The sequence below is a fragment of the Elephantulus edwardii genome, unplaced genomic scaffold, assembly GCF_000299155.1.
Source record: "Elephantulus edwardii isolate Elephantulus edwardi_28Jun2011 unplaced genomic scaffold, EleEdw1.0 scaffold00356, whole genome shotgun sequence".
Lineage (NCBI taxonomy): Eukaryota > Metazoa > Chordata > Mammalia > Macroscelidea > Macroscelididae > Elephantulus > Elephantulus edwardii.
The window spans coordinates 1,921,264-1,934,142 of record NW_006400106.1 but is presented as its reverse complement, the minus strand read 5'-3'; the positions used below and the strand labels follow the sequence as shown (position 1 = coordinate 1,934,142).

Here is a 12,879-nt window from a genome sequence, read left to right as displayed (position 1 = left end):
ATATAGATCTCTTCCAGTCAGTTGGCCAAGTGGTTGTTCTCCAGATTTCTTGGCACAACTTGGTGAGCACATCCAGGGCAGCATCTGTTAGCTGCAGAGACACTACACCATTTAAAACCAGGAAAGTGTGCATCAGGACCATATCCTTTATCTGTAACTTTTCAATTTGTATGTTGTTGTTGTCAAGTGCTGTCAAGTCGCAGGCAACTCATAGCAACCCTATGATGAAGAGTCCTCAACACTTGGGTGTCTTTCATCCTTTCTCTAGGTTCATAGGGTTTCTGGAGGCAAGCTATTATTAAAGTGGATGCCACTCCTCCTTCCAAGCTTGTTTTCATAGGGGAGCTCCACCCTACTCTCTGTCCACATTGGGTAAACGACCATTAACTCATTTGACACATCAGTGTCACAGTGTTCCACATCACAGCAACCACAAGTGACTGCTGTATGGCAACTTGTATACCAGGGCTATACGACCTAGAGGTGTGTCTGAACAAAACAATGTAGGATAGGTCCAAGGGCCGCGGATTAAAAGTCACCCACCTTTGGCTTGGTAGCATCGCTTTCTGTCCACTGGGCCAGCTGATCTCTCTCTCAAAGTTGATATTACTATTGTTAAGTGCTATCGAGTCACAGGTGACTCATAGTGACCATAATAGCTTGCCTCCGGAAACCCTATGAACCTGGAGAGAGGATGAAAGGCTCAGTTTGTATATTGAGCAAATTATTCAAGAAGCTGAACTCTATGAAGAAGAACGTAAGATCAGGATTGGAGGATGAGTCATCATCATCAAACTTACCTTACTGCCATCAAATTGAGTTCAACACAACATCCTACAGGACAAAGTTAGATGTGCTTTGAAGGGTTTTTGCGATTCTCTTTAAAAATTATTATTAATTTTAATGAAAGTTATCAGAGACTTTGGATTTTCATTCATTCATTGTTGCACTTTGCTCCCTGTCAACCCCTCCCCCCCAGTTCGCTCTTCTCTTTGAAAAGTAAAAGAAAATATCTTTCATTGTGAAGGGTTTTGAAGGTTATAAATCTTTATGGAAACAAACAGCAACACTGCCCCTCCGCAGAAAAGCTGGTAGATTTGAAGCATTGACCTTTTGTTTAGCAGTAGAAGAATTACTCGTTGCACTATAACAGTTCCAGATGAATTCTAAAGCTTGGAAAAGCATAATCAATTTTAAAAGAAGGGGCTGTTTTTATCCAATCAGGGTAGATAGGAATGTCTTGAGACTTAGTTGATCTACTTTCCTAACTTTTGATATTAAATTTTAATGTTAAATGGATAAGTGAAGTACCCTTTCCTGGGACAGTACAGGGGCAGTAGATGCAAACCACCGGTGAAAGGCTGAATCAGTCTACTATGCAAACCACTGAAAGCAGGAGAGATGTTTGCTGAAGTTTAAGGGCATTTAGAATGGCAGTAGGGGAGGGCCACAATGGGAATCAGCTCTAGCCCTGAGACTGTAGACAATGGCAAAGGCTTTTAGGTATCCCATTAGTCTGCTTATTCTCTGAGCTGCCCCTGTCCCCTAGGAAGAGAGCTTCATTGCAATCCTGAAGACTGCTTTAAGAACATCTATAAAAAGTGATGAGAACATCTCAAAGAAGTAGTCTGTAGTGGGTTCAGTGACACAGCACACAAACTTTACTTCAGCAGAAGAGATTTTTGTCCCAAATACTAAAATGTGATTTCAGCAAATAGTCTTCAACTTTCTTCTCCTTGTAGGAGAGTTGTACATTGCGATATGTTTCCCCAAAAGGTAGTCTGAAAGTTGAACACTTACGTCAGTGAATGTTATCTTATTTGAGAAATTAAGGTTTTTCTTCATAAATATTTATTATTTGTTAAATTAATGAAATCATACCATAAGTGTCATCAGCCTAGTGAGAGACAGTATATGGATTAAACAAACAGGCTCAGGATTTATCACAGGAGAAAGTAAAACTTCAGATGTTGAATAGAGGAGGCAAAGCTTGCAAAGGAAATTGAAAAGAATTACCAAAGAGATCAAAGGAAAACTATAGAGGTTAAAGTTTATGTGTGTCATGGAAGCCAAGAGAAGTGAGGAGTTTTTTTTGTTGGTTTTTTTTTTTTAAAGAGGAAAATGATCAATTGTATGCTAATACTGCAAACAGATAGATAAATTTCAAAATTCACTTTGCTAAATTAAAGAAACCAGGACCAAAGTTTACCAGTACTGTTTACTGTTTGAGTCCATTTATTGGACATTCTTGGCAAGGAAAAAAAACACATAAGTCTCAAAGAGAGGAGCAATTGCCACGACCTAAGCAGGGGATTGAGTTTATAATGACATAATAGGGAAGGTCATCGTAGTGTAACAGTTAAGTTTTTTTGTTGTAGTGCCATCAAGTCAGAACCTACTCATAGCTGACCTTCTACTGAGTTTTCAGAGGCAGTAAAATCAGAGTTGATGGCTCATATTTCTCCCATGGAGCAGCTTGTGGATTTGAACCATGTGCCTTTGAGTTTGCAGTGCATCTCTTTGTCACCAGGCCACCTATGGTCTCTTACAGTTAGGTAATAGGCTATTCACGGAAAAGTTAAATTTTCAAATCAACTCAGCAGAAGAAAGAACTAGTCATTTTCTCCTAGAAAAACTGTTAAGTACCTTCAAAGTGAACGCTGACACATTTTGAACCTACCAACAACAAATCTGAACATTGCCCTATCTTGTGCCTTCTGCACCGTCTCTGATATATTTAGCCCACTGGTAGAATCAGTGTCAATCCATTTGTTGAGAGTCTTCTTCTCTTTTTCTGACCCTTCATTTTTTGAAGCATGATTTTTTTTTCCAAGACGGATCCCTCCTAACAACATTCCAAAAGTATATAAGATAAAGTGTCACCATCCTTGCAACTAAGGAGCACCTTGGTTGCTTTCTCCAGGATATATTTGTTTGTTCTTTTGGCAGTTCAAGAGATATTCAGTACTTTTCCACAACACCACAACTTCATTGTCCATTTTCAGATGCTTAGCAAGTAATTGAAAAGACCAGGTCTTGGAACCTGTGCTTCTTAGTCTTTAAACTAACATTACACTCTTTAATACTTTAGAGAGGTCCTTGACATCAAAGTTTTCTGATACAATATGTATTTTGGTTCCTTTGCTGCTGCTGCTGCTGCTGCTACCATGAGTGTTTGATTGGATCCAGGTAAGATGAAACGTTGTTGTTAGGTGCCATTGAATCACTTAAGGCTTAGAGCAACCCTATGAACAGCATATCTGAACCCAGTCCCATCCTGTGCCATCCTCACACTTCCTGACACACTAGATCCTTTTATGGCAGTCACTGAAGATGAAATAGTTGACAATTTTAATCTTTTCTCTATCCTGATGTTGGGTATTGTTCCAGTGGTGAGAATTTTAATTTTTTTGCTGTTGAGATGAAATTCATATTGAAGATCATAGTCTTTGGTCTTCAGCAAGTATTCCAAATCCTTTTTACTTTCAGAAAGCAAGGTTGTCATCTGCATAATGTTGGTTGTTGATGAATTTTCCTCCAGACCTCAGGACACATTCTTTTTCATATAATCCACTTTCTCAAATTATTTGCTCAGTATACAGGTTGAATATGTATGGAGAAAGGATACAGGCCTAATGTACACATTTCTTGATTTTTAAAACATGCTGCGTTCCCTTGCTCTGTTCAAACAACAACTTCTTGGTCTGAATATAGGTTTCACCTGAGCACAATTTATTGTTCTTGGATTTACATTCTTCACCAGATTAGCCATAATTTGTATGATCCACATAGTCAGATGTCTTTACATAGTCAATAAGATGTAAATAGACATACGTCTTGTATTTTCTGTATTTAGTCAAGATTCATCTGACTGTGGAACAGGCCATTCATATGCAAGTTCAAATTGAAGCTGAAGAAAATATAAACAAGTAAATGTATAAGTCCACAGGAAGCAGAATACAACCTAGGGTCTATCTCATTTGAATTTAAAAACCATATCAAGAATATAGGTTTGAAGCACTGAACACTAAAGATTAAAGAGCAAATTAGTTGTAGAATGACATCAAAGATATTATCCATGAAGGAAGAAAAAGGTCATTACAAAGACAAAGGGGAAAGGAAAGACCAAAATAGATGTCAGAAGACACTCTGAAACTTGCATTAGAATACTAAGAAGCTAAAAGAAAGGAAAGAAATGAGGAAGTTAAAGAGTTTCAAAGGGTAACTTGTGAAAACAAAATAAAGTATTATAACCAAATATCCAAAGAGTTGGAGTTAGAAAATGAAAAGAGAAGAATTTGTTTACTTTTTTGCAAGCTGAAGAATCTGAAGAAAAAAAATTCAAGCCTCAAGTTTCAATACTGAGAGATGTTATGGGCAAAATCTTGAATGATCCAGGAAGCATCAAGAGAAGATGGAAGGAATACACAGAATCACTGTACCAAAAATAACTGGCTGACACAGAACCATTTCAGGAAGTAGCATATGATTAAGAACCAATGATAATAAAGGAAGAAGATCAAGCTTCTCTGAAGGAATTGGTAAAAAATAAGGTCCCAGGAATTGATAGAGTACCAGTTAACTTATTTCAACAAACAGATGTAGTCCTGAATAAGCTCACTAGCTTGTGCCAAGAAATCTGGAGGGCATCTGCCTGGACAACTGACTGGCTGGAAAAGATTCATATTTATTTTCATTCTCAAAATGGTTGATCCAATGGAATGTGGATATTATTGAACAATATCACTAATATCACATACAAGCAAAATCTTGCTGAAGGTTATCATAAGGCTACCAGAACAGTATATAGACAGAGAACTGCTAGAAATACAACCTGGATTTAGAAGAGGCCGTGGCACTAAGGATATAATTTCTGATGTCAAATATATCTTTGCTGAAAGTGGAGAGTACCAGAAGGATGTCAATTTGTGCTTTGTCGACTGTCTTAAAGCATTTGACTGTGTGGGAATCCCAGAACCTGTTTGTTTTCATGCAAAACTATACATAGACTAAGAAGCTGTTGTCTGAACAGAGCAAGGGAACACTGCATGTTTCAAAATCAAGAAGGGAATGTGTCTGGGATATATTGAACAGATCATTTGAGAGGTTGAACTTTATGTAGAAGAAAGTGGCATGGGGATTGGAGGAAGACTCATCAACAATCTGCATTATGCAGATGACACAACCTTCTTCATCAAAACTGAGGACAATTTGAGGTCCTTGTTGCAAATGATAAAGGATTGTAACCTTCAACATGAATAACATCATCAAGCAAAAAAAAATTCCTTACCACCAGGCCAATTGGCCTTATCATGATTGATTGAGAAAAGATTGAAGCTGTTAAGAATTTTATTTTGCTCCGATCCAAAATCAACACCCTTGGCACTAGCATTCAGGAAATCAAAAGACATGTTGCATTGGGAAAATCTGCTGTTGGGGACCTCACCACGGTGCTAAAGATCAATGATGTCAGTTTAGAGACTAAGGAGTGCCTGACCCAGGCCATGGTCTTCTCGATTGCTTGTGATGCATCTCAGAGCTGGACAACGACTACAGATCACAGAAGAAGAATAATAGATACCTTGTGTTGCTGGAGATGAGTATTTAACATATTCCATAGGTTGAAAAGAAAATAAACAGATCTGTCCAGGAGAGGGTGAGGTCAGATTGCTCCTTGGAGGCAAGGATTTTGAAAGTCTGTCTATATGCTTTGGGTGTGTTGCCATGAGGGACCAATCCTTGGAGAAACACATTATGCTTGGAAGGGTGGAGAGGAACTAACTGCAAGAGCGGAAGACCCTGGAGGACACTGTTTGATTAGATGTGTCAAAGATGGTGAGATTAGCTCAGAATAGGACAAGGTTCAGAGCCATTGTTCATAAGGTTGTTATGAGTTGTAGTCAACTCTACAGAACCAAAGAACAACAACAACAGCAGAATCGTACATTTACAGAGCACTGCCAGAAATAAAAGCTGGATTTGAAAGAGGCATGAGGGATATCATTGCTGATGTCTTAGCTGAATGCAGAGAATGCTTATAAATACTACAGCCAATAAAATACTATTTTGAAGATAAGGACCTCTTGCAACATGGCCAAAGTATTTGAGATAGTTTCAAAATCTTTGCCTCCAAGGAGCAACCTGTTTTCACTCTCCCCAAGACAGACCTTTTGACTCTCTTGGCAGTTCATGCTATTTTCATGAAAAATACTCTTCTCCAGCAAAGGATACTTCTACTTTTCTCTAAAACTACTGAAAACTCATTGTAATGTGTATCTATAGGTCAGTGTTGGGTTTGTGGGTTCTTTTTTATTTTCTGTAGAGTGTTCAGTTGTATGAGTAAACCATTTTATCCATTCTCTGAGTTATTTAGACTGTTTTAAGTTGTTGATTATTATGAATAAAGTCCTTAAAATATAGGTTTTGTATGAGTAATGGAAGAGATTACTATGCCATATGATAACTGTGCATACAATTGTATACAATGTCCTATAATTTTATTTTTCACTGCTCCTGCATTATTTTGTATTTTTGCCAAAGCATGAACATGTATAGTTGTTCTGAATTTTTGTTGCAACTGGTACTGTTAGATTTTGTTTTATTTTTAAAATGTTAACGTTTTTTAAAGATGTATTGCTAGTTGTCATTGAGTTGACTCTGACTCAGGGCAACCCCTTACGTATAGCACAGAACTGTTCCGTAAGATTTCCAGGCTTTAAAGCAGATAAGACGAGCCTATCTCCCAAAGCACATCTAAGTATATAAGAGATACTAAGCTCTAACTAGTAGTAGTTTGATTAACAATTAAGTCACACACAGGGACTCCTAATAGGTGTGTACTGGTTCATTTAAATAATTGCCTTTATGGCTGTGGTCATAGTTTGGCGTGCTTATTTGTTATAAATGGATATTCCTTGGCCAAGTATCTATTCAAATATTTTGTACATTTTCAATTTAGTTTGTCATTTTTTTATACTTTGATTTTTGTGAGTTGTTTACAAAACCTAGATTTAAAGCATTTATCACATATACAATTAATAAATATTTTCTGCAATTCTGTAGCTAGTATTTTTATTATCTTGAGCTTATCTTTTGAGAAACAAAAATTCTTATTCCTTAATTCCTTGTTTCCCCTGAGTATAAAATTTGGCACTAAAAGCAATTGTTGGAGAAGTTAAATATCAGCAGCAAAAACTAGGCCAGGTGCTGGTTGTGGAACAGACCATCAGCTGCTCATATGCAAGTTCAAATTAAAGCTAAAGAAGGTTAAATCATACCCACAGGAATAAAAATTTGACTTTGAGTCAATCCTCCATGAATTTAAAAACCAACTCGGGGATAAGTTTGAGGCCTTGAGCACTAATGAACAAAGACCAAATGAGCTGTGGGAAGATATCAAGAATATCCTTCACGAAGAATGCAAAAGGTCATTACAAAGCAGAAGAAGACTAAAATGGATGTCAGAGAAGACTCTGAATATTGGACTAGAGTGCTAAGAAGCCAAAGCAAAGGGAAGCAATCAAGAATTTAATAAGCTGAATAGAAGATTTTAAAGGACAGCTCAGGAAGACAAGGCAAAATATATAATGAGATAAGCAAAGAGTTGGAGTTAGAAAATCAAGAATCAAATCCACTGTGCATTTATTTTTTATAACCTTTTTAAAAAATGTATTTATTCATTTTAATGTAAGTTTACAGAAACTTAGGATTTCCAGTCATTCATAGTTGCACTTTTCTCCCTGCCCACCTCCTCCCCAATCACTCTTCTCCTTGAAAAGAAAAAGAAAAATTCTTTCCTTGTTATGCAATCCGCACCACCCCCCCCCCAAGTTCATCCTGCTATGCAGCCTTTACTCTGGACTTCTGTAATGACAAGAATATCTGTTCATATATCCCTTTTAAACAGATCTCTCCTTCATCTATTTCAATGCAACATACATAATTCCTCTCCTCCTTTTCCCTCTTCTCTCAATACTGATGTCAGTCCCATTTTACCACAGTAGCCCTATGCAATATTTGTCCTTTTGTGACTGAGATATTTCACTTAGCATAAAGTCCTCCAGGGTCATCCATTTTACATAATATTTCATGAGTTCGTTATTTTTCAATTGTGAATAGTATTCCATTGTGTGGCTATAGCTTCTCTATCTATTTGTTGATGGTCACTTGGGTTGTTTCCAGTTCTTTGCTATTGCAAACAAAGCCACAATAAACATGAGTATGCATATATCTGCTTGGGTTGCAGTTATGGTTTTGTTAGGGTAAATTCCCAGTAGTGGAAATGCTGGGTCAAATGGTATTTCTATTTGCAACTTTTTAAGAAAGCACCATACAGCCTTCCAGAGTGTTTGCACCATTTTACACTCCCACCAACTGTGAATAATGGTTCCAGTTTCTCCACAACCTTACCAGCATTTGACATTTGCTGTTCTGTCCAATTTTGCCATTTTTACTGGGGTGAGATGATATCTCAAAGTTGGAAAATCTACAACCAAGAAACGATAAAATAAATGAATGGGATCTTCTAAGACTTAAATGTCTATGCACATGCAAAACTTTCTCCAACAGGGTAAAAAGGGAAGCCACAGACTGGGGAAAAATATTTCGTGATGACATGTCTGACAAGGGACTTATATCTAGAATTTATAAAATACTCAACAAGGTAAAGGTAAATAACCCAATTAAAAAATGGGCACAGGATATGAACAGACATTTCACCAAAGAAGACATTCAGATGGATAACAAACACATGAAGAAATGTTCAAAATCCTTAGCTCTAAGAGAGATGCAAATCAAAACAACTTTGAGATATTGCTCTGAATTTCTTAAGCTAAAGAAACTAAAGAACAAATTCAAGCCACGAGTTGTAATGCTTAAGGATGCTATGGGCAGAATATTGAATGATTCAGGAAGCATTAAAAGAAAATGGAAGGAGTATACAGAGTCATTGTACCAAAAATTGGCTGACACACAAGAATTTCAAGAAACATGAACAAATTAACAAGAGACAATAGTGATGAAGGACTTTAAAGGACTTGGCAAAGAAATAAAGCCCTAGGAATTGATGAGACAACAATTGACGTATTAGAGCAAACAGATGCTGCCTTGCATGTGCACACCAAGCTGTGACAAGAAATCTGAATGGCAACTATTTGGCCAACTGACTGGAAGGGATTCATATTTATTCCAATTCCCAAAAAAAGTGACCTGATAGAGTGTAGAAATTATTGAACAATATCACTAATATCATACACTAACAAAATCCTGCCAAAGATTACCCAGAGACCACTGGAACAGTACATTGACAGAGAACTATCAGAAATATAACTTGGGTTTAGAAGAGGTCATGGCACTAGAGACATTATTGCCAGTGTCAAATGGATCTTGAGAGAAAGTAGAGAGTAACAGAAAAATGTCTATCTGTGTTTCATTGACTATGCAAAAGCATTTGACTATGTGGATCACAACAAAATTTTGGCTAACTTTGAGGAAAATGTGAACCCCAGAACACTTGTTTGTGCTTATGTGAAACCTCTAGTTGGACAAAGAAGCAGCCCTCAGAAAAGAGCAAAGAAACACTGCATGATTCAAAATCAGGAAAGGACTGTGTCAGGGAGACATCCTGTCCCCATATCTTTTCAACCTATATGCAGAACAGATCATTTGGGAAACAAGGCTGTATGAGAAACAGGGCATCAAGATTGGAGAAAGACTCATCAAGAACCTACGTTATGCAGATGACACAACCATGCTTGCTGAAATTGAAGAAGACCTGAAATGAGTGCTGCAGAATGTCAAGGACTATAGTCTTCAATATGTATTGAAGCTCAACATCAAGAAGACAACGAATCTTACTACTGGGCAATTTGATAGCACCATGATAGATGGAGAAGAGATTAAGGTTGTTAGCAATTACTGCTTGCTCAGATCCACAATCAACACTCTCAACACCACAAGTCAGGAAATCAAAAGACGAATTGCATTGGGAAAATCTGCTATTATGGACCTCTCCAGAGTACTGAAGAGCAACTATGTCAGTCTAGACACAAAGGTGTGCCTAATCGAGGCGAGGCGTTGGTTTTCTCAATTACTTGTTAGATGTCAGAGAGGTGGACAATAATTAAGGATGACAGAAGAAGAATAGATGCCTTCAAGTTGTGGTGCGGAAGAAGAATCTCGAACATACCATGGACTGCCAAGAAAGCAAATAGGTTTATCTTGGAGACAGTGAAAACAAGTCTCTCCTTGGAGGCTAGGATTTTGAAGCTGCATCTCACATACTTTGGGCAGGAGGCCAGGAGAAACTGGTGCTTGGAGAAGGACATCATGCTTGGAAGGGTGGAGGGACAGCTCAGGAAAGGAAGACCGCAGATGAGATGGATTGATAATGTGTCTGGGGTAGTGGGATTGGTGTGTGTCAGAATTACTGAGACTGGCTGAGGACAGGGAAGTGTTCAGAGCCGCTGTACATAGGATGCTATATACGTAGCAGGTGTTTCAATAGCACATAACAAACAAACAAAAAAAACCACACAACCCTATATAGGTTGTTTTTTACTTAAACCTCATGTTTAGAGTCAACAAGACCTCAGGGATGGCCTTTATCTAAAAATAGCTTGTTCCATTGTTGTTGAATGAGTTTAAGGATCCAAGAGGGGTGAGAGAGACTGGAAGCAGAGGGACATGAATGTGCAGTGGGAGAGAGAATTAGTCATTGGGTTGTACAGTTTGATGGGTGGGTGGGTGAAGGAAATTGAAAGAATTTGTTTGAATTTGTATTCGAATTTTGTAAAGAAACTAGTAGAGAAAAAAAATCAGTTATTAATTTTTTGAGGAACACTCTTCTAAGTGGTACCATACTCTTCTGTCAATATACTGTACTGTGGTAACCTGGGGTTGTTGTGATGCTGAACCTTGTGCCACTGGGGTATCAAATACCATAATGGTTACCCATGGTGGGTAGTATTTGGTAGAGCTCCCAGTTTTAGATACATGTGGAAGCAGGAGTAGCATTCACTTCCTAAACAAAATAGCTCTGGAAACTCTCTGAACTTCTATTAATGGTGATGGTTGTGGAAGGGCTTCAGTCCTTTTATTTATGGGATTGCTATGAGTTGTGCTTGACTTGATGAGTTGATGGCAATCAACAACAATAACATAGGATCTTGTAATATTGTTTCCTTCTATTATTACTATAATATTTCTCTTAATCTACACTGATGCCTTTGCCTTTTAGTCTGTATTTTAATACCTTTGTTTTCTTTTTCTCTGTTATTTCTGGCATTTATTATTGTCAGGAAAGTAAATCTAAACAAGATTCTCTGAAAAACAAATTAGAAATTTGTTCAAGCCTCTCAATATTTTCTCATATATTTGAATAGCTCTTTCATACTTTTATAAGCTTCTTATCTTTATGTGGTGCATTATGGATGACTCTCAAACACAATCTTACCATTTTACTAAAAGCTCTTTGCTTCTGTTCAGTCTAGAATTTGATCTGTTTATCGGGATTAAACAATAATTAATTGATTTTCATTTTTGGTGTCAAACTAATCTTCTAACAAATTCATTCGTGTTAGTCTGGCACTTTTGTAACATTATTTTTCCTAAAATAAATTCATGTTGATTTTTTTGGCCTATCTTTATGTTAATTTTCTTACAATGATTTGCAATTTTTGCTTTGCAGACTTTTTTTGATTTTTTTTTTTTAACGATAGTTTTTATTTCTCTGTTTTCAGTAGTTTGCAATTTTCTGCACCTGGATTCTTGGCTCCTCTACTCAGAACTAGTCTTTTAATGGCATTTTGGGTTCATTTTCTATGGTTAGGATTGCAATGCTACTTAATTCGCAGTTTTGTTGTTGTGTCTATGACTCCAGCAATTCTGAGACCTGCATCTCCATTTAAGCCATAGCCTGAGGCTGTCTTTGAACATTATTTTCGGCTGCCTTTTACAAATAGAGCAGCCGCACCCTATTCTTTGGCTTCAAGTAGTAAACCTGGCTCAAAACCCCTATAATTTTGTGTGGAACACATTTTGTTCCTGTACCTTGTAGGGCCAAATGTCTAATTCCCAATGTTTGCTTCCAGTCAGAGAATCCAAGAGCCCTTTGGCTGGAGCCCCTGTCAGTGCTTAGCAGGTAGGTTCTGTTCTGTTCAACAGAGGTGTTTATTTTTTTGCTGAGTGTATGTGTATACATATATATGTGATTTAAAAAATATGCATATGTAATATACGTGTGTGTACATGTAAAATGTATATTAAAAAATCTCTCCTTTCATGTATTTTGAGTGAAATTCTTTTCCAAAGCATTAACTTACATTTAAATGAAATCTCATTATCATTGTTAATATAATTAGCATTTAAACATACAGAAAAGGACAAAAATCAACTTACTCTCACGACTATTGTTGTTGACTGCCATCGAGTCAAGGTTGATTCATAGTGACTCTATGAACAAAAGACCTAATGCCTTTCCATAACTATCATTGTTTCTCCAAGTTAGAGTTTCCAGAGGCTTGTGGTTTAGGACATTTTATAACTACGTATTGTAGATAAATCTAATATTACCCTGATAGCCTAATGGATAAGGAGTTTTATTACCAACACAAAGACAGGTGATACGATTCTGCCAGCTTCTCTAGGGGTGGACACCATTTCCTTTCATGTATGGTTTATAACCTCTGAAAACTTGCTACGGGGTTGTCTATGAGTTGGTTCTGACTCGATGGCACATGACAACAGCATGTATTTAAACTATGACCACAAGACACTCTGCCTCCTTCTCTCCTCTTCTCTCCTCTTCTCTTCTCTTCTCTTCTCTTCTCTTCTCTTCTCTTCTCTTCTCTTCTCTTCTCTTCTCTTCTCTTCTCTTCTCTT

General features: G+C 37.3%; 1 pseudogene; it reads left to right on the top strand.

The window, feature by feature from the left end:
* LOC102854936 overlaps positions 1-12,879 on the top strand; it is a 31,896-nt pseudogene that overhangs the window by 13,006 nt on the left and 6,011 nt on the right.